The 24,463-nt window shown below is 37.2% G+C and overlaps 1 protein-coding gene across 39 annotated transcripts in view; it reads left to right on the forward strand.

Moving 5' to 3' along the window:
- FOXP2 (forkhead box P2) overlaps positions 1-24,463 on the forward strand; it is a 665,882-nt gene that overhangs the window by 21,554 nt on the left and 619,865 nt on the right. For 4 of the 39 annotated variants that reach the window (XM_086396656.1, XM_086396675.1, XM_086396654.1 and 1 more), the window contains exon 2: positions 13,773-13,836. The exons of the other annotated variants lie outside the window; for them this stretch is intronic. The gene's annotated coding sequence lies outside the window, so the exon portion shown is untranslated. The remainder of the gene's footprint in view (positions 1-13,772; positions 13,837-24,463) is intronic. 39 annotated transcript variants of the gene reach the window in all.

Consider the following 24,463-nt stretch of genomic DNA (forward strand, 5'->3'; position numbering starts at 1 on the left):
CTGCCTCTTGAGAAACCTGTATGCGGGTCAGGAAGCAATAGTTAGAACTGGACATGGAACAACACACTGGTTCCAAATCGGGAAAGGAGTTCCTCAAGGCTGTCTATTGTTACCCTGCTTATTTATCTTATATGCAGAGTACATCATGAGAAACGCTGGACTGGAGGAAGCACAAGCTGGAATCAAGATTGCCGGGAGAAATATCAATAACCTCATATAGGCAGATGACACCACCCTTATGGCAGAAAGCGAAGAAGAACTAAAGAGCCTCTTGATGAAAGTGAAAGAGGAGAGTGAAAAAGCTGGCTTAAAACTCAACATTCAGAAAACTAAGATCATGGCATCTGATCCCATTACTTCATGGCAAATAGATGGGGAAACAGTGACAGACTTTATTTTTTTGGGCTCCAAAGTCACTGTAGATGGTGACTGCACTCATGAAATTAAAAGGCGCTTGCTCCTTGGAAGAAAAGTTATGACAGCATATTAAAGCTAGACAGCATATTAAAAAGCAGAGACATTACCTTGCCAACTAAGATCTGTCCAGTTAAAGCAATGGTTTACCCGGTAGTTGTGTATGGATGTGAGAGTTGGACTATGAAGAAAGCTGAGCACTGAAGAACTGATGCTTTTGAACCGTGGTTGGAGAAGACTCTTGAGAGTCCCTTGGACTGCAAGGAGATCCAACCATTCCATCCTAAAGGAAAGCAGTCCTGAATATTCATTGGAAGGACTGATGCTGAAGCTGAAACTCCAATACTTTGGCCACCTGATGTGAAGAACTGACTCATTTGAAAAGCCCCTGATGCTGGGAAAGATTGAAGTCAGGACGAGAAGGGAACAACAGGATTGCATCACCTACTCAATGGAAATGAGTTTGCATCAACTCAGGGTGTTGGTGATGGACAGGGGTCCTGGCGTGCTGTAGTTCATGGGGTCGCAAAGAGTCAGACATGACTGAGTAACTGAACTGAACTGAGTTCATTAATTACTCAACTTTTGTCATTATTATTATTACAGTGTCAGTCTGGATAATAAGTATAATGACCAGCAGAGTTATCAGTGCTCTAGTTAGTGAACCAAGAACAGTGTTCAAATCATTTTCTCTGAGATCAAGGCAAAGCAAAAATATCTGGAAGCTCTCCAACAGGTAGAAGAGTCATGTAGCATCGTGACTCGCAGAGGCAACATTAAGTATGAGGCAAAGATTTGACATGACCCACAGCTTTTTATCTACTCTTTGGTACATGAGGTTATGTGTAGACCAGAGGCCCAGGATATGATTAAATGGGTGAAGTATCTGACTGGAATCATGAATTTGAAAACTTATCACGAAAATGTTCTCAATCAGCCAGAAAGTCTGTTTAAGTAGGTTTTCTGTGCTTTTGGGTAAGGGGGATCTGCTACTGTATTTGCTCATGGTGCTTCTTTATGTTTTTTAGATGTTCTGGTATTCTTTATTTATATTTTTAAGATAACAAAACAGACCCAACTTTGCAGGGTCTGTTTCAGGGAATGTTTCTGTTCTTATATTTGATGTAAACTTTGTAGATTATACAGTCTAAGCTGAAGGAGATGGGAAGATGCATGAAAAGGCTAAGAATGAGGAATAGCAGAGTTCTCTCCCTTGATCTTCTTTCTTCCTTGCTATGAGCAAATGCATTATACTGAAAGGCTTAGTAGACTATTTGACTCTTTTTTTTTTTCCCTTCAGAACATATATCTTTTTGACAGGAGACTTGACTTAGAAGTAACATTTGTCACTTTATCATATGGAAGAGTTGTAAGTTGAACAGTATCATTTCTGTTTCTTTCTTGGAATTTAATCTTTTTTAGCTTCCACTATTCAACTTCTTGAATAAGTAGTCTGTGATTTTTTAAATTCTCAACTAACCAATAATTCCCGTACTCCTCAAATGCCTTCTCTGAACTCATCTTGCATATTCTTTACTTTCTTTGACCTAAAGGCACTTACATGAATAGTATTCCTACCATTTTAAGTATCAGAAAGCATATGTCTATCATATAATATTGAATTTCCTTGTGAAATAACTTAGTTCAGAATTATGTGAATTTTATATTTTTGTGTCTTAAAATTTTTCAGTTCATTGGTCTAGGTAGCTGTCATTGTATTGAATCAAAGTTCTTTGTATGAGGTAGTGTGTGTTACTTTACCAAAGTCATGGTCAGAATCACTTTCAGAAGAGAGAGGTTTCAAAATAAAGCTTGAAAAATACAGGCAAATCTCTTCTAGAGTTAAGACAACAATAAATGAAATATTTATGAGTCAGGGATTGGCCGTATGAGAAAATACAGATGAGTATGTGGTTTCATTGCATTACTTACAATATTTCTGTGACCAAAAAAATGAAAAGTGCAAAAAGACCTAATGTAGTCAGGTGTGGGGCTGCTGAGATGTGCAGAGATAATGAACTATTATGGTCTTACTCAGAGAGTGAAGTTCTCTTTTTATTTTTTTTGAAAATGTTAATAGGGGGTGAAGAGAGAGAACTAGAGGATTAAAAACAATACTGTTTGATGACACAGTGATACAAGTTAAAAATTAATTGAAAAACTATTAATATATATAGCCTTTATTTTCATAAAGAGCTATTCCATTATTTCTGTTTTTAATCACATTTTTCAACAATACTATTTAGTCATTTTAACTAGTTCTTAATTTAATATGTACTGGTAAAAGTTAAAGTAAATGTAGTGTTTCTTTTGATGTGGCAGTTGAATTCTCCCTTGTAAAGTCCATAAGTAAATCGACGAACGGCATGCGAACTCCCTTCAGCGTTGTCTGATTCTTTGTGACCCGTTGGACTGTAGCCCACCATGCCCTTCTGTCCATGGAATTCTCCAGGCAAAAATACTGGAGTGGGTAGCCATGCCCTCCTCCAGGGGATCTTCTTGACAAAGGGATCGAACCCATGTCTCTTGTGTCTCCTGCCTTGGCAAGCAGGTTCTTTACCTCTCGTGCCACCTGGCAGGCCGAATCAAATATATTATTAACTGAAGAAATAATCTTTTGTTCCTAGAAAATAATATTTATTCAAATAAAAAGATCTAATATGTTTTAGCATAGTAAGTTTATTTAATTTTATAGATGGTGCTATTGAGGAAATGTCTTAAGCATAATATAAATAAGTGAAAAAAATCATTTGTGATAATTTTTCTGGTCATAAGAATCATATGGGGAAAATTGTCAAACTGCTAACCAGTCTAATTGTGATTATCTGATTTCTTAGTAGTTCTGGATAGGGATCAGAAATGTGCATGTTTAGAAAATGTTTTACATGATTCAGATAAGTTGGTATGAAGAGCAGCTTTAGAAGACTTTAGGAACACTGGAGTAGAGTATTATGTGTGTGTGCTGTGCTCAGTTGTGTCCGACTTTTTGTGACCCCCAGGGACTGTAGCCTGCCAGGCACCTCTTTCTATGGAATTTCCCAGGCGAAAGTACTGAAGTGGATTGCCACTTCCTTCTTCAGGGGATCTTCCCAGCCCAAGGATTGAATCCACATCTCCCGCATTGGCAGGTGGATTCTTTACTCCTGAGCCATCTGGGAAGCAGAGTAAAATAAAGCTCCCTCCCTCCCCTCAGGAAATTAGGGAGTTGAAATAAAACCCAGATTTCACTGACTATCAGAAATAAAATTGTGATTTAGAATATAAAATATATAAATACTCCTATAAGAATAAATCCAAAACCTCTAAAGTTCTAATAGTTTTCACTTCTGATTTTGTTTTTTTGATCCAGTGAGCATTTTAAGTTTCTATAAGTAATCTAATAGAAGAATGCAGTTTCGTATGTAGAAAAGCAATTATAGAAAGGGGAAAATACTATTAGCGTCCTTTAAAAGAAGATAGAGACAGAGAAGGGAAGAGTTTTGGGGGTGGAAGGGTGTGGGCAGAAAGAGAGAAAGAGAGAAAAAGAGAGAGCGAGGTAGAAGTAGTTGTGTTGTGTTGTATGTGTTTAAAGCTTGAGACATTTAAGTTTGTCATGTTGTGTAAATTTGTCCTGTGACATGTCAGTTAACAAAGTTTTTTGTTCTTTTATCTTCACTGAGCTATATTTATGCCATATCATAGTGGTTGTATTAAAATTGGACAAAATAAAATGAAGATCTGGAAGTTACCTGAAGAATTACAGTAACTCTTTTTGAATCAAACATATTTGGAGTCTAGATAGTCTCCTGAAGTTTGTCAATTGACTGTTTGAAATTGCGAATAATTCTTCCCATTGGAATATAATGCTCTAAGTATTGATCAGTTTGCAGTGAAAATTTTGATAATGAATTATGTTTGAATACTAGTCTTTAAGACAGAAACTTAGTTCATTTAGGCTTCCCTGGTGGCTCAGATGGTAAAGAATCTGCCTGCAATGCAGGAGACCTGAATTCCATCCCTGGGTCAGAATGATCCCCTGGAGAAGGGAATGGCATCCTGCTCCAGTTTTCTTTGTGACAGAGGAGTCTGATTGTCTGCAGTCCATGGGGTCACAGAGTCGGACATGACTAAATGACTAACACTTAGTTCATTTATTTTGAATGCTTGTGGTTGGGACAACCTAGTTTAGGAAACTCAGTCAGTAAAAGGCTGTTTCTTGTTTTGCAAATTCTCCACCTCCTTAGAGAATCTCTTCATCACTAGGTTTCTAAACGTAGTTTCTTCAAGTCTCCCTCAGGAAATGGATCCTCTCACATTTTTCTGTGAGTTGACAGAAAGAAAGAATTTATAATTATAGGTACAACTTTGGGTTTGAGAATGCACTAGACTCTTGAGCATGGAGTTCTGATTTTATAAGGCAGCTGATGAAGAAGGGAGAAAAAGAAATGTAGGCGAGATGGGGGGGAAATAGGACAACCTTACCTTTTGGCTAAGAGTGAGCTTGTGCCTGGACTGGCTTAGGTGCAAATGTAACCAGTGAAAGTGGTTTAGTCATGAGTCCCACTGTCAGAACCCTGCAGGGAGCAAGAGCCAGAGTCAGTTAGTCCTTCACTCTTAGAGCACCAACTCTCTAAACAAGCCAAGTTAAAGCAGAATAAAAAAGAGGGGACACGAAAGTGAGTCAGGTAATCTTTTTATTGCTGAATTTATGGGCTCAATAAAGGACAGAATGGTATGGACCTAACTGAAGCAGAAGATATTAAGAAAGAGGTGGCAAGAATATGCAGAAGAACCGTACAAAAAAGATCTTCATGACCCAGATAATCATGCATGTGATCACTGACCTAGAGCCAGACATCCTGGAATGTGAAGTCAAGTGCACCTTAGGAAGCATCACTATGAACAAAGCTAGTGGAGGTGATGGAATTCCAATTGAGCTATTTCAAATCCTGAATGATGATGCTGTGAAAGTGCTGCACTCAGTATGCCAGCAAATTTGGAAAACTCAGCAGTGGCCACAGGACTGGAAAAGGTCAGTTTTCATTCCAATCCCAAAGAAAGGCAATGCCAAAGAATGTTCAAACTACTGCACAGTTGCACTCATCTCACACACTAGTAAAGTAATGCTTGATATTCTCCAAGCCAGGCTTCAACAGTATGTGAACCGTGGACTTCCAGGTGTTCAAGCTGGATTTACAAAATGTAGAGGAACCAGAGATCAAATTGCCAACATCCGCTGGATCATTGAAAAAGCAAGAGAGTTCCAGAAAAACATCTATTTCTGCTTTATTGACTATGCCAAAGCCTTTGACTGTGTGGATCACAATAAACTGTGGAAAATTCTAAAAGAGATGGGAAAAACAGACTATTTGACCTGCCTCCTGAGAAATCTGCATGCAGGTCAGGAAGCAACAGTTAGAACTGGACATGGAACAACAGACTGGTTCCAAATAGGAAAAGGAGTACATCAAGGCTGTATATTGTCACCCTGCTTATTTAACTTCTATGCAGAGTACATCATGAGAAACGCTGGGCTGGATGAAGCACCAGCTGGAATCAAGATTGCCAGGAGAAATATCAATAACCTCAGATATGCAGATAACACCACCCTTATGGTAGAAAGCAAAGAAGAAGTAAAGAGTCTCTTGATGAAAGGAGGAGAGTGAAAAAGTTGGCTTAAAACTCAACATTCAGAAAACTAAGATCATGGCATTTTGTCCCATCACTTCATGGCAAATAGATGGGGAAACAGTGGAAACAGTGACAGACTTTATATTTTGGGACTCCAAAATCACTGCAGATGGTGATTGCAGCCATGAAATTAAAAGACGCTTACTCCTTGGAAGAAAAGTTACGACCAACCTAGACAGCATATTAAAAAGCAGAGACATTACTTTGCCGACAAAAGTCCGTCTAGTCAAGGCTATGGTTTTTCAAGGCTATGGTTTTTCCAGTAGTCATGTGTGGATGTGAGAGTTGGACTATAAAGAAAGCTGAGCACCAAAGAATTGATGCTTTTGAACTGTTGTGTTGGAGAAGACTCTTGGGAGTCCCTTGGACTGCAAGGAGATCCAACCAGTCCATCCTAAAGGAGATCAGTCCTGAGTGTTCATTGGAAGGACTGATGTTGAAGTTGAAACTCCAACACTTTGGCCAGCTGATGCAAAGAGCTGATTCATTGGAGAAGACCCTGATGCTGGGAAAGACTGAGGGCAGGAGGAGAAGGGGATAACAGAGGATGAGACGGTTGGATGGCATCACCGACTCGATGGACATGAGTTTGGGTAAACTCCAGAAGTTGGTGATGGACAGGGAGGCCTGGCATGCTGCAGTCCATGGGGTTACAAAGAGTCGGACACAACTGAGCAACTGAACTGAACTGATCCAAAGATCTGTAATGACTATGGAGCTTTGAATAGCAGTGTTATTGTATTGTATTTCTAAAATATTTTGTAGCTAATCAGCCTCTTTAAAAAATATATTGAAATATAGTTGATTTACAATACTGTACTTGTTTTAGGTGTACAGCAAAGAGATTCAGTTATATATGTGTTTATTCTTTATAGGTTATTTTCTATTATAGATTATAAGATAAGTGAATGCAATTACTTGTGCTATACAGTAAATCCTGGTTGCTTATCTGTGTCATATATAGTAGTGTGTATATTTTACTCCCAAACTCCTAATTTCTCTTTCCCCTTTTCCCCTTTGGTAACCATAAGTTTGTTTTCTATGTCTGTGAATCTATTTCTGATTTGTAAATAACTATTTGTATCTTTTTTTTTTTTTAGATTCCATGTATAAACACTATTGTGTGAAATTTGTCTTTTTCTGTCTTTCTTCACTTTTGTATGATGGTCTCTATTTCCATCCATGTTGCTGCAAATAGCGTTATTCAATTCTTTTTTATGGATGAATAGTAGCCCATTGGGTGTGTGTATATGTGTGTGTGTGTTGTGTATGTAAATCACATCTTCTTTATCCACTCATCTGTCAGTGGACATTTAGGTTGCTTCCGTGTCTTGGCTGTTTTGAGTAGTGCTGCTATATGCATTGGGGTGCATGTATGTAGGCCATAAGTATATCTTTTCTAATTATGGTTTTCTCTATATACCCAGGAATGGGACTGCTGGTTATATGGAGGTTCTAGTTTTAGTTTTTAAAGAAACCTCCATACTGTTTTCCATGGGGGGACCAGTGGCTGCCCCAGTTTCCATTCCCAGCAGTGAAGGAGGGTTCCTTCTCTCCACACTGTCTCCAGCATTTGTTGTTTGTAGAGTTTTTGACAATGACCTTTGTGACCAGTGTGAGGCGATACCTCGTTGCAGTTTTGGCTTGAATTTCTCTAATAATTGGGGATGTTGAGCATCTTTACATGTGCCTGTTATCTTTGAAAAAATATCTATTTAGATTCTCTGCTCATTTCTTGATTGGGTTATTTGTTGATATTGAGCTGTTTGAAGTCTTTCTATATTTTTGAAATTAACCCCTTGTCTATTGCTTCATCTGCAAATATTTTCTCCTGCTCTATATTTTTTTTTACTCAGTTGGATCTTGGAACTAATTCTGTGAGATCATTAAGGCAGATGTTATAGTCTATGCTCTCTGCTGATGAGAAAATAACGGAAATACTTGTTTACTCAAGGTTGTGTGGCTAGTAAGTGGTGCAATCCAGAGTGAGTCATCTCCCTTCCCATAGTCTAGTGTTCTTCCCTCTCTGTAAAACGCACTGCCTCTCATGGATTGGACATCTGAGTCTTCAGAGTGTCTCTTGGATGTTAACTGTTTGGAGGGCAAGGGTGCTATCTCCTGTTTCTTTCGTGGTCCTTTGTAGCATGGCTGCACATAGTGGAAGCCCAGCAGGAATGTTTGTTAACTGAGATGTGGGCTTGACATCATGGCAAGAAGAGAGCTTGGGATTAGACAGATGGAGAGGCACAGGCATATGCTGGCTGTGTGATCTGGGTCAAGTTATTTGATCTCTGAACTTGATTTTCTTATCTATAAAATATGGATGAAAATTATACATAGTGGATTTTTTTTTTCTTTTTGGTATGAGTCAAAAATAACATTTGTAAGATTTTCTGTGGTCTTCCCTGGTGGCTCAGTTGGTAAAGAATCTGCCTGCAATGTAGGAGACCCCAGTTTGATTCCTGGGTCAGGAAGATCCCCTGGAGAAGGGAATGGCTACCCATTGTAGTATTCTTGCCTGCAGAATACCGTGGACAGAGGAGCCTGGTGGGCTAGAGTCCATGGGGTCGCAAAGAATCGGACAGGACTGAGGGACTAACACACACATACACACACACGCACACATGCACACACACACACAGTTTCCCACATGGTAGCTGCCAGATAGTAAATGCCTTTCCCTTCAGTGATAACGATGGATCACAAGACTGTGCTTTTTCCTAGCTCCTCCTCCCCACCCCCGCCCCCGTAGGGCTGTTTCATTTATTGGCTTTGTTTTTGTTTGTTTTCATCTTAAAAAACAGTGCCAGAGTTTAGGATGGAACCACCCGTTCAGTTAAGGGAACATTCCTCATACCAGTCTCCATGAATTCTGAGGATCTGGAAGAAAGGGAAATAGGCAATTTACCAGAAGCAAATAGATCCTGTTCCTCATTTCTTGCCCCCTTTGGTTAGGCAGTTGTTACAAAGAGCTGATCCAGGAATATTCTTTAGAGAAAAATCTGATTTTGTGGATGTACTCAGAAGTCAAATATTGTCTCTGCCTGAACCAGATATCCTTGGAAACTTGAAACCTGAAACTTAAAAATTAATTTTGAATTTTGTTTGTGGTATTTGCAAGTGAAGCTACAATTGTTTATTCATGAAGTTCTCTGAAGCTATTAGATGTGGCAAAACTAGATGTTGCCCCAATTTAGGATTGTCTCAGTTTTGCAGTATTTTCTTTTCCATATTCATTCAAAGTCTTATACCATATTGCTTGGCTTTAAAATTGATATTTTTAAATTAATAAATTCATCATTGCAATGATTCTAATTTTCTGGAGCCATATGTTTTGTAAACAGTCTTATATAATAAATTTAAAAGATTTCTCATTTCTGAGTATCAGTCTGACTCCCCTGTTAGTATTTTTTTTTGCTTCAGTAATGAATTTGGATACCATGATCTCCATGTCATTTAATTTGGTATTTTACGTACTTTTATTGGGTTGCTGCTCTTTTGTTCTGAGAACTTCTTACTGAGCCTATAGCTAAGCTGAGAATTTTACTCTTGACTTTTCTTAGGAAGTCAGTTTTTCTGGTTCTGATAATGGAGTAATTTTCTATTTTTATAATAAAGCTAATTAATTACTAGTTTCTATTGGAATTAGAATCTTCCTGTATGGCCCAGTCCGTGGTATTCTATGATATGAACTCTTCAAAAGTACCACTGTATCTTGTAATACACTGTCCTGTGTCCTCCATCGACCACCGTTTTACATGTGCACACTGAGGAAATGAGGTTGGAAACGTTGGACTTTTCCTTACAGGTTTCAGGCACTAAGGAACAACTAGGAAGAATATTTTGAAGATGTTTCACACATATGTCTCTTCCCTCTCTTTCAGTTCTAGGAACATCATTAGATAATTTAGTCAAAGAAACATAATTCCTTTTCCCATTCGTCTGGAAATAATTTACTGAGTAGATATGTGCTCAGTGGAAGAAAGGATTGGCAAGTGGTACATATTCTTTAGCTTATGGATGTTGGGAGCATATGTTAGTGATCCCCTAATAAAAAGCACATGCTCGGAAAGTGGTTACTGTGTGTGCTTGGTAACTATTCTAACAATATTGTGTTATGGGAGGGTCCTCATTTTGAGTGGAAATAATGGATGAATTGAAACCAATGCACAAGTTCTGTAATACAGTTTTCAAGATCTAGTCCAGCCCTAGAAATAATCTATTCATAAATTATAAAAGATTGGGCTTTCATTGTACTTTCTTAGAACTCAGCTTTAGTAAAATTCTAAAGTAAATATATGGTAAAATTAGTCTTAAGTAATTTAAATGTGAATTTAGCAACCAGAGAAAGATAAAACATAAAGTGCTTAGATATAGTTACATCAACTGATAAGAATGTCAGGACATTTTGCTACTTTAAAGTTGGTTTATTTGTTTTTTTTTTCCCCATATATACCTTCCAAGTGGATTATTTACTTGATAGAGAAAAAGGGTATGAACCAGGTTTAACGTTCAATAAAAGTCTAGCATTATGATTTTATTTAGAGGACTTCGCCTCTTTCTTGTTTCTTATTTTCAGGGTTGCTCTCTTTAAAATTAATTGACCCGGCTAGATAAAAATTGCTTAACAGTAATTTAGACATGGAATTTCATTTTAGGACCAAGACCACTGTCTGCCACAAAGTGTGATGAAGTTTAAATGCATATAAACCTCTCTGTTCCTCTTTTCCAGTCAAAGTCTATTCGTCTCTAAAAGCAGCCTTTGACATTTTTAGTTATTCAGTTTTTTGCTTTTGTTAACACTTTTATTGGCAAGGTATTATGATTTCTTTAAAGTTTTTAGAATACTTTTTCTTGTGTTCAGCCTAGTATTTTTTTCCTCGCTATTAGACCTGATTATTCTTAGAGGTTATATCTCAGAATTAAGGTGTTTAGGATTATATCAAAATGCCAATTATCTTAAGTGTATTTTTAACTGTAAAAATTGTGTATGCATCAGCTATGGTTCACAGGATCACAAAGAGTTGGACATGACTGAAGCCACTTAGCACACATGTGTAAGGTATCCTTTATACATGGAGTTCATTAGTATTGTTGGTTTAATAACATTTGAAGCAATTATGATATTCTTTAGGTTTCCTAGTTTTTTGTCATACATTTTATCTCTTGAGGTTATATGTGAATATAGTTTTGATTGAAAACTCCAATTTATCAGCATACCAGTGTTTTTTAGCAATTAATGTTTATGCCTAAATATCAGTATTAGTTTAAAGATGTATCATTTAATTTCTACATTTAGTCTTTTCAAAGCTAGATTACTTAAAATGGTGAACTATAGCAATATTCATCTGCCCTTTTTTTAGGGAAAAACATAAACTGTACATTTAACATATGAACTCACAAGACTATATCTTAATAAAATAATATTAAGACATTAGACATTTTACTTACTTTTTTAAAGGGGATAAGAACTTTATTTTCTCATCTTAATTGTAAACTGTGTGAGGTGGGTTAGACAGCAGTTTGTTGTCTTGCACTTTTGTTACTTTAATAAAATCAGGGCATTTCAGAGAACATGATGAATTGTTTTGCTGTATTAAAGATGTTTGTTGACTTTATTAATCTATTTAATTTTTTAAAATTTCATAATATGGTTTTAATTATATATGTAATTCATAAAAGTGGGGAGAATTTCTTTTTAAAGCAGTTAACTTTTACCAATATTATATATTATGTACATTTATATGTTTTTAATGTTATGCATTCTGTCATCTTCATAATTTATAACAGTAGTATAAATCAAAATAATAGTATAGTTTTGTGGAGCATGATTGCAATCATAAAATGAGAATATCATCATGTTGAAATACAAAGAATATATATATATATATATTTTACAGTATCACAATCATGTTTATTTTCTTGCTTAGGGTTGACCTTACTAGTATATTAGAATAAATATTTAACCTTCGGGATTTGTGGTCCTTGTTTGTAAACTTGGGGAACAGTGAGGATCCTGCTTCATCTGGTTGTTGTGGGGTTAATCAATGTTTCAGGCTAAGTGTCTTGTACAGTCTGGTGGGCAGTAGATGTTCAGAAGCGGTCCCTCTGCTGAAGGCAGTTAGCAGTGTTTGTGTCCAGCAGACCACAGAGCCAGGGACAGGTAGGGCCTGAGTCCTCTTCAGTCAGTGTTATAGCCCAAGCAACAAGCATGCTTCCAAAGAGAAAGTTTTAAAAGTTTATCTTTCTATAAAATTAAGCCTTCCTGAAGAGACTTTAGGTTGAGTTTATGAAAGAGCAAGTCGATGAGTCATCTAAATTTTGTAACTTGAGGAAATCAAGAGCTATGTTAGTCACTGTAGGATTTGAAAATGCTCTATGATTTAAATGTTAACTTTTAATCATAAATCTAAGTCAGTGCATTCATTCACACTTTATCTCTTTCCTTACAGCTTATTTATTTTACTAAAAAATGATGAAAGGGAAAAAACCTCCAAAATATTAGTTTTTGAAGTAAAAATATATAATTTATTTTATTGTTAACTGATAAATATCTGTCAGATTAGTTATAGTCTTAACTGCATCTGAATGGAAGTCTCATATTTTAAGATAGAGATATCTTTTATTTTCATGAGAGCTTTAAGAATTTAGGATTTGAGCATTTGCTGCGGCATATGGTGCATTTTCTGTCCTATTTTGTATACCAGCCCATTAAGAAGAGAAAGTGAAGTAACTAATCTAAAAATAACTCTGCTGTTGGCCTAATTTAACGACAACAAAAAAAGTCTACTGTGCATCAGTAAAATTCCACATTTTGTCTCCCCTGGTGGAAAAATCTCTGAAGCATTTTGCCACCTATTCACAGCACAGCATCTTGTTTGGCATCATAATTGCAGCCAGAAGGGCTGTTTTGACTTTTTTTAGTATTGTGTGCCCCAGTCATAGTGCAGACCTTGGCAGTCCAGAGACCCACCTTACCTGATACCAGTTTAGTTACCCTTCAAGTCACATACTCACGCATCTTATTACAAAGCCCATTCATTTTCACAAAAACATACAATCTTGAATTTGAAATTGGTGTTTTAAAAAAAGCCAGTGGGATACAAAAGTACATATTAAAACTAGTCACAAGACTATAGTCTTGTCTTTAATAGTTTAATTTTTTAATGCCTGTTCAACTTATCTTTAAAGTTATGTAAGGTATCTTAGGGCTTCCCTTGTAGCTCAGTCGGTAAAGGATCTGCCTGCAGTGCAGGAGACCTGGGTCCGATCCCTGGGTTGGGAAGATCCCCTGGAGAAGGAAATCACAACCTACTCCAGTATCCTTGCCTGGAAAATCTCATGGACAGAGGAGCTGGGTGGGATGCAGTCCATGGGGTCACAAAGAGTCGGACACGACTGAGCGACTAACACTAACACTAACTAAGGTATCTTAAAAATACTTGTAAGATGAAACAAGTTTAATGAATTTCTTTCATCTTTACATGTATTCTTTGGTGATATTTTGGCATTTTGTTTATATTATTTTCTGTTCTTCAGATTAACATTTTTACATTTGTTCAGCATCTTCTTGGGTTGCTAACTGGAGTAGTTGGTGTAGAAGTACTTCATGTAGATAATGGTTCTTTTTCTGACTTTAAGATTGCAGGCATTTTGGATACTTTATGATAATTTGCTATTGATTACAGGTACAGAGTGCCTCAAGAGCTTGAGTGTGGAACATCACCAGTGGAACTGAGGCATTTCTTCATGGTGAGGGAACTGATTGGCACTAATGTTTGTAAAAGCTTTTGCAACTTAAATTCAAAGGAATTTTTATTCCTTTTGTGAGATCTTTAAGAATTTGGGAGTGAGCATTTGCTGTGGCATATGGTACATTTTAAATTTTAAAATACTTTTGAATCCTACATAAGCATTCATTCACTGATATGTTGGACTAGTATGAGCTTAGAACATCCATAAGGAATATTTTAGCTCTTAAAAAGATAAGATATGGAGCAGATAGGAAATAAACTTTGTTAAAGAATAACATTCAAGTATTAGGAGGATTGCAAGAGAAGTAAGTATTAATAATAGCCCTATTAGGAAGACCACATTAATCGTTTGCAGTGAGTCACGTACACAGTGACTCTGGCTTATATACGTGTCTGACTCACTTTGGCCAGTGGGACGTAAGCACATATGATGCAAGTAGACAGATAATAAGTTCTGGCCTTCTTGGAATGCCACTGTCCCCATTGAGGAAGCCTCTTTTAGCCTCCCAAAGATGAAAGGCCATATGGAGACATCTAGCCTGTTCAAGGCCTACTGGGCCCAAGGGAATTCTGCCAGAGCTAACCTACCAGGTGAATGCAGCTGCAAAGTGAGCCTATTCCAGGTCCTAATAAGAACCATACACCTTACTCACAGACTTATCAGAAATAAGCTATTGTTTTCAGTTGCTGAGCTTGGGAGTTGTTTGCTATGCAGCAATTGATAAACAAATATAGGAATTCATGCAGCTACAGGATGCAGTACAGAAAGTGGAAATAATGGCAGATGTCTACCGAAAGCAGACCAGGAGACCTGTGGTTAAGCTGCTAATTTGCTTCTGAGGTTCCTAGTAGTTAAAGTGGAATGCAGTTAGTTTTAGAGCATCCATTTTGAAAAAGAAGGAAGAATAGCATTCTTCAGAAAAGGGAATGCCATTCCTTGGACTAAATTCTATAAGAGACTTCTCATGTCAGGCCTTAACAGGAGAGAGTAATGAGTGATACATAAGGGGCTATGTCCTTGACCACATTCCAGCAATAGATCTTCTGAAGGGATCTTTTGTGTATTTCTGTAAAGCCCAAAGATATATCTTCAAAGCACAACTCTGTGAGCTTGATTATGAGCAGGATTAAGGTATATTGTACTCTTTTAAAAATTTTATTATTATACAGTTTCCTATTTGACTTTATTCATTTCCACAACGTCAGTTAAATTCTTTGACACAACAACTCCTAATTTATGTGTTTAATCCCTAATTTCTCATTGTGCTATGGATTTGAATGCTTTCAACAGTGTACTATAGATCTCTTCCTGGAAGATCTTTCTTCTTTGAGTTTCTTATTTGGAATATAAAACATTGCTTTCCTTCCAGAAGGTTTAGTTGTGTTATTTCTAGTCCCACAGTGTCTTATAGTTATTGATGTTCAGCTCTTAGAATGAACCTAATAGTGATGGCTGGTGGACTTGAGAGCCTGATGGCCTGAAAATATTGAAGTTGTATTATTCTAAAGTTTTTACTCGCATTAGAGAATCAGAGATTGAAAACAGTAACCAAAGAGAAAAACTGAAATCCTGGAAGAACTGAAATAAAGATAATAAATGAGTTCTCTACTTGAAACAAATGAAAATTTATAAACTTTGTGTGAAACAGAAAAAGAACATAACTTATATGGCTGTTTTGTTTTGAATCAATAATTACTGTGTCCCTTTGACTACCTGTCACCTAAGTGAATCTGCTTTTTTCTATGTGCTTTCATTATATCCCATGGATTACTTCAAATTTGTATTTTAGAATTGGAGAATCTGAGGTCTTGATAAATTAGGATAGTTGCTTGTTGTTGCTGTTCTTCAGTTGTTAAATTGGGTCCAACTCTTTGCAACCCAATGGGGTGCAGCACGCCAGGCTCCTCAGTCCTCCACTATATCCCAGAGTTTACCCAAATTCACTGTCATTGTCTAAGACGCTTCCAGTGCTTGCTTGGCTAATGCAATATGGTCTTTTGAAATATGTGTTAACTGTCCATATTTCTGATATAGGGGTTTTCTTATTTTCTTTTTTTCCTTGCTATATCAGTGTCTTCCAGAGTATAGGCACAGGGTAGTTGCTTAATGTATATTTATTGAAGGAATGATGGCGTTTTTCTTTTTTTTTTAATTTAATTTAATTTTATTTTTTAACTTTACAATATTGTATTGGTTTTGCCATATATCAACATGAATCCATCACAGGTATACTCATGTTCCCCATCCTGAACCCTCCTCCCTCCTCTCTCCCCGTACCATTCCTCTGGGTCGTCCCATTGCACCAGCCCCAAGCATCCAGTATCGTGCATTGAACCTGGACTGGTGACTCGTTTCATATATGATATTATACATGTTTCAATGCCATTCTCATGGACGCTTTTATACCTCTCTAGTAGGTTCTATAACATAGTAATCAAACACTTATTTTCATATTATCCCTCTGGTTGTAATGGCTCCTCGTGTCTTTTAGTTTATAATGACCCAAATACTGTTTGTTACATATTTTGGAGTTAGGATTTTTAAAATACACAGAATAGCTTGCATAAAGCCTGGATAACATGAAAAGTTAACTAACAACATCACTGGAGCAAATCCAGATGTCATTTGCTGAGTAAGCCTTGTGGCTCTGGGGGGAGTGATTAGTGGGCTTTGTCCCATGGGAGCTAAAGGTCTTTTGGAGAGGACTAGGCCAGTGAATCTTTTGGGGAATTGGAGTGGCAGAAGAAGTTGCAAAAATGAAAGCTACCATACCTTCTAAAAACCTTATAAGAACTTATACCATAAGAATGTTATACCTTATAAGAACTTTCTTTAGGCTCTTTTCTGGACTTAACATTTTGCTGGCCCTAAAAATGGGTATCATAAATAATAAATAAATTGAATGCAAAAATGACAAGGGGAAAATGTTTAAGAAGACTAGAATATTATTAAAATCAAAAGTCAGAGTAAAAATTTGAAACATCTAAGACGTTTAAAATGGTAGCTCTCAAGGTATTTAAAATTATAGCTGTAAATGAGAGCAATAGGGGAAAAAAAGATTAGTATTAGAACTCTGGAAATTAAGGGTAAGAGTTAATTGAATAAAAATGTGACACAAAGAATAGAGGTTAAAAGTTGGGTAAGAAAATACAGTATACAGTAAGAAAAAATAATAGTAAGATATATGAGATTAAATTTTAAATGCACAGGGTAACTATGGTTAACAATTCACGTGAAAGAAGAGTGATTTGATGGAAGGTGACGAGGATTTGGTGAGGGGTTGTCTTCACAAGAGAATTACCTCCTCCTCAAGCTTTTGACATTTTGTTTTGGCTCCTTCAAGGGCACTCATGCCTCCCTATGTCTCAATTTAAGATTATCCTTTGGGGACTATCCCTGTGAAGCTGGGATAACACCTCCCCTCTCCCATCCCAGTTTTTTTTTTTTTTTTACATGGCAAGTATTCAGAGTTGATTGCAGAATCTTTAGTAAGATCCTGTGTCTAAATAACTCTCTAAACCTGGCAGTTGAAAATGATTTTGATGTTTCACGAGAAAATTTTTACTTTGATATAACAAATGATTCTGTTTTGCATAGCCCTATAGTCCCTTATTTGTTGTTACATGATTATAATAGTGAATGCTGTTAGGAATGTTTACAATATACATTATTTGCATTACTTTTTTGATCTTTATAGCCACCTCTGGGACAAGTGCTTTCATTATATCCCATGGATTACTTCAAATTTGTATTTTAGAATTGGAGAATCTGAGGTCTTGATAAATTAGGATAGTTTCTTGTTGTTGCTGTTCTTCAGTTGTTAAATTGGGTCCAACTCTTTGCAACCCAATGGGGTGCAGCACGCCAGGCTCCTCAGTCCTCCACTATATCCCAGAGCTTGCTCAAATTCATGTCCATTGAGTCGGTGATGTTATCTAACCACTTGTCCTCTGTCACCACTTCTCCTTTTGCCTTCAATCTTTCCCAGCATCGGGTTCTAGTGTTTGTTAGTCAAGCTGAGGTTAGTACCTGGATCTTTTAATTCCCACTCTAGTTGTGTTTCTACCATAGCCTTTACCATATTTCCACCTGCTGTTTCTTGGGTTCACAGTGGTTGAATGTTTTGTAACATTTATGAATAAGAATGGCAAAAAAGAATGTGAAGTTTTAATAGAAACTGTGCTCTCATTCCAGATTCTGAATGAATTAATAGAGAATTTATGCCCCTCATACTGCCCTTATGCATAATTTCTTATTCTGTGTGAAATTTGTCATCATTAAAGCATGATTTTAAAAATGGGAAAAATTAATGGTTTTCAGAATGACTGAAGATATAAAAAGTATGTGAGGAAGCTAAGAATAGACAGGTATAGTAAATGACTGGTTATATATCAGCCAAGAATTTTTTTGACTACTCCTGTCTTTACCTAAGCAGAATCAAGCTTTGAGAAGATCTTGACAGGCACAAAAATTAACAGATTTTTCACTACACAGTAAGTACAGTTACAGAGGTTGGCACAACATGTTAGAGGTAGACAGAGAAGGGACTGCTGCCACCGAATGGGTGAGTGGGGACAGGAGGGGCTTCCCAGAAGAAAACTCTGAATTGTTACTGGCAGATTGTTTCATGTACCAGTGTTGAAAATGAGGGCTTTTCTGGTTCTTTCAAGCAATAATTGACAAACTGGTTGGTCATCTCCTGATTGGCAAGGACAGTCCATTTTAGAATTAAATTAATCCCCAAATGCAAATCCATTCTTCCATTCTCATGAGTGAAAAAATTTGCATAGGTTTTTACTTCGAAGAACAATTAAGGACTACTTGTGTTGTGCTTAGTCGCTCAGTCATGACCAACTCTTTGTGACCCCATGGGCTGTAGCTCATACTTACTAGTAGTCTAAGTTGGATATTAAAGCTTACTAAAATATATATAACATTGCCAAAATGCAACCCATTACTAGAGTCTGCTACAAGATATTAGTATTTCATCAGAAATCAAAGTGCAATGAAATACTGATAAGTTGTAAAGCTCCAACTGCTCATGCTCAACAGACAGGTGGCTGGAATTACCAGTATTTTCTTGAATGTGTTATCAGTATATCAGTTGGGCTCTCTTAAATTGGTCATGGTGTTTGCTGCTGTCTTGCGTCTGAATTATAAATGATTAGTATAGATTCATCATCTTATTTTTTCAGGATTGTATCCTTCAGTGTTAATTCATACTTGTATCACTAGTAGTTTTTAGCTCTTGCATGTCTTATTGTTGGCAAATCATGAGTGAAAAACAAACCATGCATGATTTTCATCAGAACTTCTCAAATGTTGGCATGAACTTCTCAAATGTAGGAATCTGAAGAGCTTATTACAAAAGAGATCCCTGCGCCCCATCCACAGAAATTCTAACTCAGTACATCGGTGTGGGGTCTGATAGTTAAGTTTTGACAAGTTCCCAGGTGATGTTGATGCTGCTGATTTTTCAGCCGTACTTTGAATAAAACCAGTCTGTATCATTCTTGCTGGACTTGCCTGGTGGCTCAGTGGTAAAGAATTCACCTGCCAGTGCAGGAGACACAAGTTTGATTCCTGAGTCAGGAAGATCCCCTGGAGAAGGAGACGGTGACCCACTTCAGCATTCTTGCCTGGGAAATCCCATGGACAGAGGAGCGTGGTGGGCTACAGTCTAGAGGCCATAAAAGAATTGGACATGACTTAGTGACTAAAAAATATCATTCTTGCTAAAGTAGACATGTACACCACCCATGAAAACATTCCTGTATAATGATATCTCCTATTGTTTAGTCCTTTTCTTTTGGAAGATAAGCATTCACAAAATGGGGTATTTAGGTGGGTGAGGAGCAGAATCTCCGAGTATTTTGGCCACTTTTAGTTAACACACCAAAAAAAAAAAAAATTTGAGAATCTCTGATTTTGAGCAAATTATAGTTGATCAGATGGGGCTCAGACATCACATGCTAGAAGAACAGAGGTGATAAATCACTGTGGCTCAAGCATCATGTGCTAGGAGAACAGAGCTGATAAATGTGGCTAGAGAAATTTACCATCTTACCTAGGGTTTTGTATATCACATTCAATAATGCGCCTTTAACCTAAGAGTGATAGTAAACCATGAAAGCATTTGGAACTAGGAGATGGCATGATCAAAGTTATATAAAAAAGAGTATTACAAGAAGGGAAGCAGAGACAACAGTTTGAAGCTCCAACAATAATGTAGATGAAAAACAGTGAAGGACCTGAACTAAACAATAAGCAGTGATGAGAATGATAATGTGAGAGATAGTAAGGCAGTGATAATGATTATAATAGCAACTAGTAATTGCTGTGCATTATGAGCTGTAGACTGATCACTTTACCAAGCACATTGGGTATATGATTTAATTTAGTCCTTACAGCAGCCTTATGAGGCAAATTATCTTATTAACATTTTTAAAATGGGGAAACTGAGTCATAGAGAAGCTAAGTTACTTGTTAAGGCCACACAACTGCTTAGGGCAGAGCAATGATTTAGACTCCAGCAGTTTGTCTTAGAGCCCAGACTCTTGAACTGAATGGCAGATTTGATGGAATTGGGTGATACGAGGGGAAAGAGGTGGATTGAGTGCTCCTAGGTTAAGCATTTCTAGCCTAGACACTGGTACTGTGTAGGAAAATTATGAGGTGATGTGTATTTGGAGTGTGATGAAGTGGAGAAGTGAAGGGTCAGGGAGAGGATGAATTCAATTTTGGACATTCTGAGTTTGAGAAATCCAAGAGAAGAGTTCTAGTGGTTAATGAATATATGGGTCTTTACTGTAGAAATCTAATGCAAACCCACAAAAACATGGTGGCTAGATGAGATGCAGAGAATGTTGTGAAATGGGTAAACCTATCTATGCTGCTGCTGCTAAGTCGCTTCAGTCGTGTCCGACTCTGTGCGACCCCATAGACGGCAGCCCACCAGGCTCCCCTGTCCCTGGGATTCTCCAGGCAAGAACACTGGAGTGGGTTGCCATTTCTTCTCTGATGCATGAAAGTGAAAAGTGAAAGTGAAGTTGCTTAGTCGTGTCCAACTCTTCGCGACCCCGTGGACTGCAGCCTACTAGGCTCCTCTGTCCATGGGATTTTCCAGGCAAGAATACTGGAGTGGGTTGCCATTGCCTTATCCGAAACCTATGTGTAGTACTGTATTAAATTTTGAATGTCACTCTTTAATTAAAACTGAAGTTGTGTCTGGAGATAAACATAGTTTCAAAGAATTGGGAAACAATGTTGCAGGAATACTGGAGTAAGGAACTGGGTTGTTTAATGCAGAGTTAAAGAGAAGGGGTGGAGAAGGCAATGGCAACCCACTCCAGTTCTCTTGCCTGGAAAACCCCATGGACAGAGGAGCCTGGTAGGCTGCAGTCCATGGGGTCGCAAAGAGTTGGACACATCTGAATGACTTCACTTTCACTTTTCACTTTCATGCACTGGAGAAGGAAATGGCAACCCACTCCAGTGTTCTTGCCTGGAGAATCCCAGGAACGGCAGAGCCTGGTGGGCTGCCGTCTGTGGGGTCCCACAGAGTTGAACACGACTGAAGCGACTTAGTGGCAGCAGCAGCAGCAAAGAGATGGGGAAAGCCCATGGTACACAATATTTAAGAGAATAGTTATGTAGAACAGGGAATGTATGTAGCACAGTAGTCAGAATAGGACCAAACAGATGCAAATTACTCAGTTCCAGATATGCTGAGAATAATGGCATGTCCAAAAAGGGAAAGGATTGCCTTATGAGGTAGTGTATGCTATTTAAGGAACTGAAATATCAACTGGAGTGCCACCCAGTACCAGTATTGTGGAGGCAGTTCTCGTTCCACATGGATTATTCAGTACATCAGAATTTAAGAGTATTGTAATAAACTTTTCTGGGTTTTATAATTTGTTTTTAAATTATTTATAGGTGTATTCTGAGTTTTTCTTCACAAGCGAAGTAAATCATTATTTTTCTTGGCATAAAGCATATGAAATCATCACCATCTAGGATGATAGTTGCTGGAAATGTGTAAAGATTTTCCCTAAAACTAATCCGTGTCTCATTACTGCTTTAGTTGTTTCAGCAGAATGCAATAGTTTGGTTGCAGGAATTGTTTACCATATCAGTGACGCCAAATAAAGGCAGTGTTTTTAATTCCACTTAAAGCAAAATGTCAAAATAAAGTGTAGTCCCTTATTACTGGATCTACAATTTTTGTATCTCCCTTTTTTTTTTTTTTTTCTTGGCCACTGGGAGTTTTGTTACCAGCAATGAAACACAACCTTCATGTTGTACTGTCTAGGATAGATACTGTAAATTTCTGGGCTTGCTTTTCCATTGATCTGGATTGCCGTATGGGAATCCTATTCAGCTGATCTTTATTTCCTGAGTCAGAAATTCTGTTTTACCAATCTTTGGGGCTTTCAGCAGTTATTCTCAGTGGGCCTTCAGGTATTGCACATGAAAGAGAAGGTTCAAAGGCATAGAAAGAAGGTTCAGGGCTGAAATGTTTACACTGCATTTTAAAAAATTTTACAAACATTTTCTAAGTTGATGGATCAGCATGAAAGCTTAGTAGATCTAAAGCTTTTTATATGCTGTAGTATAGGCAGCATTTGAATTATACACAATTTTTAAGGAATGGTGTGGTACTCATCAGTTATAAATTTTATGCAAAAGTGACTCACTTGTATGTTTCCGGCAAGTGTAATGAACAACACTGTGATTAATGTTTTATATTTCTTGATTTTTCCACAAGTTTACTTGCCTCTTCTTATTCTGATTTATTTTGAAGCTGGCAGTATTGAATTGCGATAAAGTACAGTTTACAGTCAAAATAAGAAATTAACAAGCCACTGGAAATTTTATAATAAACAGATATTTCCCAGGTTTTACCACTTTTTATGTGGTCAGCTACATATATTGCATAGCAATAAAAATGTTGTTTTTTAATTAATGAAAATACAAATACAAAAAGCCAACTGTTATGTATTTATCATTTATTTAGTAAAATATATTTTAATTATAAAGAGATTTTACCACCATATATTGATTTTTTTATGGTGTAATGTTTGCTAATGTGTCAGTAGCTTGTTAGAACATAATCTGGTTCTCTGTGACTAGTTGCAGATTACACATTTATAAATTTTAAATAGACAACTTTGATACTTCTCTCAGCTTTGTGTATAAACAAAATGTTCAGTATGAAATGCAAAAGTTTGATAAAGGTCTTGTGTTTATTCTGAAGTACATAAATGTTTGTAGAACATTTTTTAAAAATCCTTGTAAAGTAAGTATTTGAGTCTTTTGCCATACACAGCATTTTCTTATTAAACAGATTTTTGACATTATGTTAAGCTGTAACAGAATCCATGCTTCTGGGAAGTTTACATACATTAAAAGACTTTTTGACAAGATGAAATTAGTCTTCTGTATGAAATTATGGGAGAATTTACAAAATGAGCATATATGCTTAGGAGCTGATTTATCAAAATATTTTTGACTTGATTTTCCTTTTATGGGCTTCTCTCCCATTTTTATCTCATCGTGTATATGTGTGTGTGTGTGTGTGTGTGTTTGCCTGTAAAATTTGCATAATGTAAATATATCTTCCAACTACAGCCAAAGTGGTGGTTTGGAGATACATTGTTTGGCCCTGGGGAGGAGGTAGGCTTGTAAGGAAAAGAATACTGTGATTTGCTTAACATAACCTGTCCTCCCTCACGCCTAACTACAAACTTAATTGTGCTGTTCTAATAAACCTGGGGTCATTTTCATGTTAAATACTATCCATGCGTGGATTTAAAAGTGATAATACACTAAGTAGCCTCTCGAAAGCAATTGGCTTTTATTCTAATCATGGGGATCAAATCGTGATGCTTTCGTTAAAATCATTCCATAATTTAATTTTAAATTTTAAATTCTTTTTTAGGGTGGATTCTCAAGCTTCCTGGGATTTCTTCTAATATTGGGACATTTATTTATTTGGTTGTATTAGTGTGTTGCCATTTCTCAGTTCACAAAGGACTCTGTTTTAATCTATGTCATAACTTGACACAATCTGTTGTTATAGATCTGCTTTCCAATAGACTTTGAGATCTTTGTGGTTACAGACTGTGTTTTATCTTTCTTTGTCCAAGGCCAAGTGATATAATAAGAGGCGGTGAGGTAAGAATGTGGCTGTCCTGTTCAACGCAGCTTCAGAGCAGAAGCGTCAGTCTGTTTCCTGATGGTTGGGGGCATCCCTGGTGGCTCGGACAGTAAAGGATCCACCTGCAAACGATCCCTGGGTGGGTAAGAGCCCCTGGAGAAAGTAGTAAACACTCCACTCTTTCAGGCAGTCCATTCTTGCCTGAAAATTTTCATGGACAGAGGAGCCTGTCAGACTCAGTCCATGGGGTTGCAGAGTTGGACGACAATAAGTATGCACGCGCACGCTCTAGACTATAAAGCCTCACCATAGCAGGGTCCCTGGTGTTCAGTGAGTCAGAATTCTTGCCCTTCCTTCCCTCAAGATGGTCCTCCTACCCAAAGAAAGCCTAACCACTTTTTAATTTTAGAGTAGATTTTCCAATTGAGGGATTCCCTCTCTTGGTCTTAGGTTGATAATAGG

Source organism: Bos grunniens, chromosome 4 (genome assembly GCF_055505025.1).
Source record: "Bos grunniens cultivar Pamir isolate PY7600 chromosome 4, Bosgru_T2T1.0, whole genome shotgun sequence".
Classification (NCBI taxonomy): domain Eukaryota; kingdom Metazoa; phylum Chordata; class Mammalia; order Artiodactyla; family Bovidae; genus Bos; species Bos grunniens.